General features: G+C 35.5%; 1 long non-coding RNA gene and 1 other non-coding gene across 5 annotated transcripts; both read left to right on the top strand.

Annotated features, from left to right (window-relative positions):
* Positions 1-251: 251 nt before the first annotated feature.
* LOC113317418 lies at positions 252-6,593 on the top strand. Of its 4 annotated transcripts, XR_003343521.1 has the most exons (5): positions 252-411; positions 1,453-1,539; positions 3,529-3,609; positions 6,176-6,361; positions 6,469-6,593. It is a non-coding gene; the product is annotated as an uncharacterized LOC113317418 (long non-coding RNA). The 4 variants fall into 4 exon arrangements; XR_003343520.1 differs by lacking the exon at positions 6,469-6,593 and having other exon boundaries at positions 6,176-6,409; XR_003343522.1 differs by lacking the exons at positions 6,176-6,361; positions 6,469-6,593 and adding an exon at positions 3,867-4,261.
* TRNAW-CCA lies at positions 5,794-5,865 on the top strand. Its single transcript has one exon. It is a non-coding gene; the product is annotated as a tRNA-Trp (tRNA).
* Positions 6,594-7,342: the final 749 nt, after the last annotated feature.

Consider the following 7,342-nt stretch of genomic DNA (forward strand, 5'->3'; position numbering starts at 1 on the left):
AGCGAAAAAAGATATTGTGGAATCACAAACGATGAGACGAAGTGTTTGTGATTACTTTTATATCTTGCCTATTACTGTAATAAAAAAAGGTGGTCTTTGACTTTGAGTCATTAGACGGACAGGATTTGCCGGGGACCCAGATCTGGCGGTCGGAATCATCTTGATCGAGCTATGACTTGGACGGCTGTGAATGATAGGCTATGTTACGGGAATGCCTTTCATGGAACCAGTTAGAGCCCTAAATAATCTTTTCGTTTATCTGATTCATACCCTCTTTCTTTTTCTGCTACTACGATCCTTCTCCTCTCTCGAAGAGAATTCCTCCGTTTTTATTTTTGCGATATATGTTTGCAGGAAATTTAGTAGGCTAAATTTAATCAGGAATACGATGCAGAGGAAAATAACAAGAAGGTAAACATGTACAAACCCTAGAATTTTTATCTTTAAGTTTTTTTGATTTTTTTTTTGTTTGCTTCTTTTGATTGTTGTAGGATGATATTTTTTTGGCATATTAAACTCGATTTGGGTTTTCAGAGAACAATTAGCTTCTCACTTTGATCGATTCTCTCTTCTAGACTCGGTGAGAGGTAGTACCACCACCGCCACCACCTATACTCATCACTGCACCTTACCTCTCACTTTAATACGAGTTTCAAAATTCAATTTCGTTCTGGAGTAATCAATTATAACGATTTTTGGTTTTTTTAACGTACCTAATTTATTTTTCTTATTCTAAGCTTTGAATTTGATTTTGGTGTTCAACTGCCGAAGACCAACTTATGTAGCATTGCAGATCAGAACCCAAACAACTTCAACATACAAATTATGGAAGAGTGGTGGCCTAAATTGTTCAATTGTATGTTTGATCCATACAAATCATGCTTTTAGTCTGTTGATTTAACACACCAAGTTGGGTTACAAGAAAATAAATATTCAAGCTCAACCCTAAAGGAAGATAGGTAAAAGAGAGAAAGATACGTGTTTACAAAAGGAAAGGAATGGTTTGATCTATAGGTGTTCACAAAATCTTAAACTTTGTGAATTATTGTTGTTGAGAACTCCTATTGCTCTTACATAGAAAGATTACAAGAAGTTTTCTCTAAGAATGTTGAGCAATAGTGGGACGATAAGAATAATATGCCACTTCCTTTCATTATTTCAAGATCAAAGATATGCAGCTTTTGTGTCTGCTGCTACCTTTTTGGATGTTGCATAGGTGGTGGCTGCTGGTGCTTAACCTGTTCAAATTATTGCGGTATTACAGTTCCACCTTAGGACCGAAGTAGGACAAAATAAGTTAAACACGAACTCTGATAACAGTGCAGGGTACACATGGATTTGTTCAATTACGAAGAAACATCAATTTTATTGTTAATTTTAGATTGTACATTATTTATCATAATAAGCATGGGTCTTTCAGATGAATTGGGTTGTTTTTCTCTTTCGATGCAGGCATGTGGCTGGAAGAGGAAATAGATTCCGCTTTTGATAGCTTATATCCAGGAAAGACACCTGGATTTAAAGGAAGTTGCGGATCAAGTATGTAGTTTCCTTGGCCTACACTTTTTGCAGCAAAAGTTTTGCTCTCATTTTTAATGAATGGTTTAATGGTAAGAGTAATTTGGAACCGATAAATTCTCTATTATGATTATTTGGCATTTTAATAAAACGGTAAAAAACTAATAATTTATTGGCATCTGCATATACTTATTGTCTGGACTGGGTACTACAAGGTATTTTCCTGAATAGGCTATATACCTATAGTTTTCATAGTTCGGAGCTGTTATCCGCAGCAACCCGGAAGGTAATCTGTTTGTACTATTTTCTTACGTATTGGACGTCTCTAGAGATTCGATATGAGTAAAACAAGACATTCCAATCAAGCAAGTCTGAACAAAGCTTTAAAGGAACCTTCAATTTTCAATTGTGATGTCATTCTTTCTGTGTTACCTCAGTGACTTGGCAAAGATTTTGAGTATATGGCTTGACATCTTCCTTGAATCTACTTTTTGACTTTTAGGATGGAAGACTATATTACTTTGGGAGGCATAGTAGAAATCCAATTATGTTTTTATTTCATTAAACCAATGAAATCTTCTTGAATAAGTAAATTCAGGGTGACCCAAATTTTTTGTGTTACACACTACTACTCTTCTATGAAAAATCCTGTTTACACCCATAAGCTGTATTCAGCAAAAACTTAATAGAATAGTACATAGATGTTGAGGAAGTTGGAGATAAGAATGACAAAGGACTGGAATTGAAATGAGTTGGCCCAAACTAAGGGCATCAAAGTTGGATTTTGCCTAAGACCTGAAGATCTCAGGATGATTATCTACCGCCTCGTGCTCGCGCCACAACCATCTCCAACTGCAGAACTTTTTCTTTTTCATTACTTCCATGGTCGTCCTTTGTGGCACGGCAGCACCCGTCTTATTGAAATGGTTTGTCAGTAGAGATGATTCAATCTCTATGATTGTGTTGTTGTCGATTCAATATAATATCGTTGGATTTTTATTTCTATGCTTCATTGTTTTCTGCTCTTTTGCTAAATATGATTTGTGGAGTGAATGGTGTGTATTCAAAACTGGTGGATCAAAAGCCAGGTACTGTGTTAGCTAGCTAGGTGAAGATAGAGAGGAAGTAGAAACAACAATGAAGAGAACAACAACATAATAAATAAATAAAAAAAAAAAAAAACAAGAGCACCCTTCTAGAAAGTCCTCTTAATTTAAAAAGCTCATATACAGAAGTTAGGGTTGGTCATTTTATAACCTTTAAGCTCATATCACTTTTTTTGTTATTCTGGGACTAGAGATCCAGTGAGCAAGGAACCTCAAGTGATCAGTTACCGCTGATGGTTTGTGGGGACAGTCGACTATAAGTTATGTTACATCTTGGGTGTTATCTGTATCTTTAATTTTTCTCAAATCAAATTGAATTTCCCGTATAAAAATTTGATTTAATTGCTCCACTAGGTACTAGCTGCTATCTCCATTTCCTAAACTCTCAACTACCTTTGTGTTATCCTTTCTAAGGATGTTTCAGCAATTGTCCATATTTTATTTTAACGTTTTGCAATAAAGCTAAGCTGTTGATTTCTTATTTCGACAGATTTTCATAGGTATGGTTTGCTATACGTGATTAGAAAGTTTTGACTTCTATTTGTTTATGGTTGGGAAACAGCTATTGCGGTTTACATAAACCGAATTAGTCCAGATCCTTTATTTCTGACAATAAAAGTTATGTCAGTACGATGCCTTTATGATGTTAAGTTAACTAACATACTCTCTTACTTTCATGCTTCTTACTAGCAAGCTAAGAGAAGATAATTAAGAAGTTTTTTGATGACTAGCATGCTCAAGACAAGCTAACCAGTTTGGTTAGACCGCTGAAATTTATTTTCTTTTTTAACGTAATACTAAAGGTTTATTGAATTGTTAAAATAATATTAGGAAAGAATTCACTTTGAACGCTCATGTTTACTGTTTGATGATTAATTGCTTTCTCTAATTTGTTCTTCTTCAGATGCACATGGGAATAGGTCTGAAAAGTTTCAAGGTGTTGGGATTGCTTCGCGTTGTTATAGCTGTTCTTACGACTTCTAAGGTAAGTCCTCTTTTTAAGGCAATTATGAATGAATTAGTATTTTTATGTGGAACTGTTTTTGGGAGGATGGAGTATTTTAGATGCCTGTGTAGGATTATTTAAGCATTCTAACTCTTTAGCTGTAACTCTAGATTTTTTGATGGCTTAGGATCAAACTGAAAACTTACGGTCATTTGGTTTCCATGAGATATCCATGAACAATTTAATTTCTTATGAATATAAGATCAAACAAGCATACAAAAGAGTTTATATATTAGTCATTTGCAGAAGAATGCAGATGGTAGGTTACTAGCATACTGCTTCACCAATCGGCTGGCATAGTTGCGCCCATGAGTAATTGTATGGTTGATGCATTGAGGATAACAGTATGGAATGAAGGTTTTGGAGCATTTGGAAAGAGTTTGATTGGTGAAGGTCAGGCTTTTTTCCAGGTTCCAATACCACACCCTCATATTTGTGATGTTTTCACTGGCGTCATCTTTTTTTTTTCTTGACCCTTGATCGATAGTATTTGTATCAAAAGATGAATACCTACCAACCAAAATTATGATGAAAATAAAAATTGTTGTTATGGTGATAACTGTTGGGTGTTCTGAAAATTTGGGAGTATGCTTATTTAGTTATTTTTCGGAATATAAAAATTGGTAGACAAGAGTACAGTGCACAGAATTCTTAATCTTTATTACCAGTTCTCAATCCATGAAATGTAGTAACCAGGTCATAGATGGACGCCACCTGACCTTATGTTAAAGTTTTTTTTTGATTCCTTCTATGATTATTGCACAAATTTATTTATTTTGTAAAGATTATTCATGAAAAATCTTTAATGCTAAGATTACATGATAAGAGAGAAGATGGGTTCACTACTCTTGCTGCAGCTAGGCCCCCTTTTTTTTGAAAGGGTATCAGTATAGGCCACAAAAGCACAAATTTCTGTTCTTAGAGCGTCCACAGTGGTACGATCATAACCAAAGATCAAAGACCAAAACAAACGATCAAATTTGAGTTTAGTCTGGTGTTTGACGTTACGGGTGAAAGACCAAATTTGATCGAGCGTACACTATATATTCGCCTGGTGTGGGGCGTGGGATATACGTCCGCTTGATTGAGGAGATTCTTAAAAAAAAAAAAAAAAAAAAAAAAAAAGAAAGAAGTGGGGCGGAGGTATAAAGCCCGCCCCACAAAAATTTTTTGGAAAACAAAGAATGGGGCGGGGGTATAATGCCCGCCCCATACAAAATTAAAAAAAAAAATAAAAAATGGGGCGTAGACTTTACGTACGCCCCATGTGAAGCGTAAACTTTACGTACGCCTGGTGTGGTGCGGGGACTTTACGTACGCCTGGTGTGGGACGTAGATTATATAACCGCCTGGTGGTGGGGCGTGAACTATATGACCGCTCGACTATATCTGGGTTTGGTCTTGATCGCCGACCAAATTTGGTCTGGGTTTTACTCTTTGATCAAATTTTGATCGATGGTCCGTCTCACTACGCCAGCCCATTCGACTAGAAATTTGCTCTTAGTCGTCCACTGCAGTTGCTCTTAGAGAGCAAAGGATAAAAGATGTTCAAGATATGACGTTTGAGATGACTTTTTTTTTTTCCCTATATGTGACCAAATTACTTTGCTCTTCGGCTTTCTAACTTTGGTAATGATGAAAAAAGTTAAATTAGTTCTGAAATGTAGTTATAATTTAGTGAACTACATTACAAATCCTTATAGAAGTTGAATTGTTTGATGAAACACCTAATAGAAGCTTCTCTTTTTTTTTTGTTATCTTCAGCTTTGCTTTGCTGTGTCATAGGCTGACAACAGATCCCGATCACTGATCGATTTGTATGCTTTCAAAGCCATTCCTTGGTGCGGTATGGCACATCTGTTTTGTGTTGAACCTTCGAGTAAATTATTGTATTTGATCATGATATTAGTTGAAATGACAAACTGAAATTTATGTTGTTTCAGACCCATTTAATTATGGGTTCTATTTCTATTAGAGACCATTATTTGTTCTGCATTTATTTTCCTGACTTTTGTATCCATAAGTGGAATCATATCAAAAAGACCGCTGCATAATGCATAAAGCTTAGTTTCCCATTATTGCAGTTCCATTGTTTCTATTTAAAAGACTAGCACCAGGTATGTCATGTTTCTGTCCAATACTAAGACAAGTATTTTAAACTACGGATCTGTGGCGCAATGGTAGCGCATTTGACTCCATGTCAGAAGGTTACGTGTTCGATTCACGTCAGGTCCATCCCCAGTTTTTAACCACGTTTGGGAAAGGTTATTGGTCATGTAGAAGAAAAATTGTTGATTAGTCATTCATGTTTTTCTATTTTATAGTTTTATTTAAGAATGATTGACGTGTTCATGCCATAAATGGATTTAAATAACACACTTCTTGGTTAGAGGTATAATGTACAAGTTCTTTCGAGTTATTTGCTGTCCGATCTAAGGATTTTGCATCCCGTGACATAAATCTCATCTACACAATTTTTGCTTTTTCATTCCTGACGTAATTGCTTGACCACTATGTTTTCTTTTTGTTCCTTGATGCTTAACAGGATCATGCACACAACAAAATACTGATCCATAAACTACAACTTTCTATTGTTCCGGCGGTGTTAATTTGACATACAAACACTCAGAATGAGGTTATTCCTGCTTCTGGTAGGAGCATCTCATGTCATTTTGAACAGCACCAGGTGATCATTACTCAAGACTGAAACAATTAGGGAAAAACGAAAATGGTAAGTGAAATCTCTATATTAATACGGTTGGAATTGTGTTTTTCTTTCTAATTATTCCTGATTTACCTCTGTAAATGCCGCTTCTTAACAAAACCTTATTCTCTTAGGTGAATTTGTGAGCACCATAGTAATTTCTACGATTGGTAGAAGTTAAAAAATAAATGCACCAGAAAAACGAAAATGGTAAGTGAAATCTCTATATTAATACGGTTGGAATTGTGTTTTTCTTTCTAATTATTCCTGATTTACCTCTGTAAATGACGCTTCTTAACAAAACCTTATTCTCTTAGGTGAATTTGTGAGCGCCATAGTAATTTCTACGATTGGTAGAAGTTAAAAAATAAATGCACCAAATTTTCAGCAGTCACATAGTCTTTTTCCATCTCAAGAAAATGAATGAAGTATGTCAACAATAGAATTAACTTCATACTGTCGACCGTGTCTGGAAATCCTAGGTTACTAATGGGAGAAAAGAAACTCGGGCACAAGGGACTTAAATTACGAAATGTCGTTAAGTTTTGCCTACCCACATCTTGAAAGGCTAGGTTACTCACATATGTTATAATTAATGTGTGCGAGTTAAGTGAGTATCTCGAACACAGATGCCTAGATAAAGCACTCTTTGGTATGGTAATTTTATATTCATATAAATGGATAGTGTGGTCTTGATGCTTGCTAATAATCATTAGTTGCTGCATCAGGGATTTCAGTTTGTTTCCATCTTTTGATGTAACCACCAGTGGCTATATCAAAAGAGAAGGCACTCTTCAAATTCTAATAACCGATAGTTGGATTATGCTTGCTAATCCGACTATCGTAGAAAACAGTTTCATATGCAGAATCATTGTCACGGAGCCACACCTTCGCATCATTATTATGTACAACTGCATTCATTTCCCTGTGAATGAATTTGTTGTTTAATCCCCTGGGACAAGTGTCTCAATGCGTATGTAATTCACGAGTTTATATTCTATAAAGCCA

The sequence above is a fragment of the Papaver somniferum genome, chromosome 10 (genome assembly GCF_003573695.1).
Source record: "Papaver somniferum cultivar HN1 chromosome 10, ASM357369v1, whole genome shotgun sequence".
NCBI classification, from domain to species: Eukaryota; Viridiplantae; Streptophyta; class Magnoliopsida; order Ranunculales; family Papaveraceae; genus Papaver; species Papaver somniferum.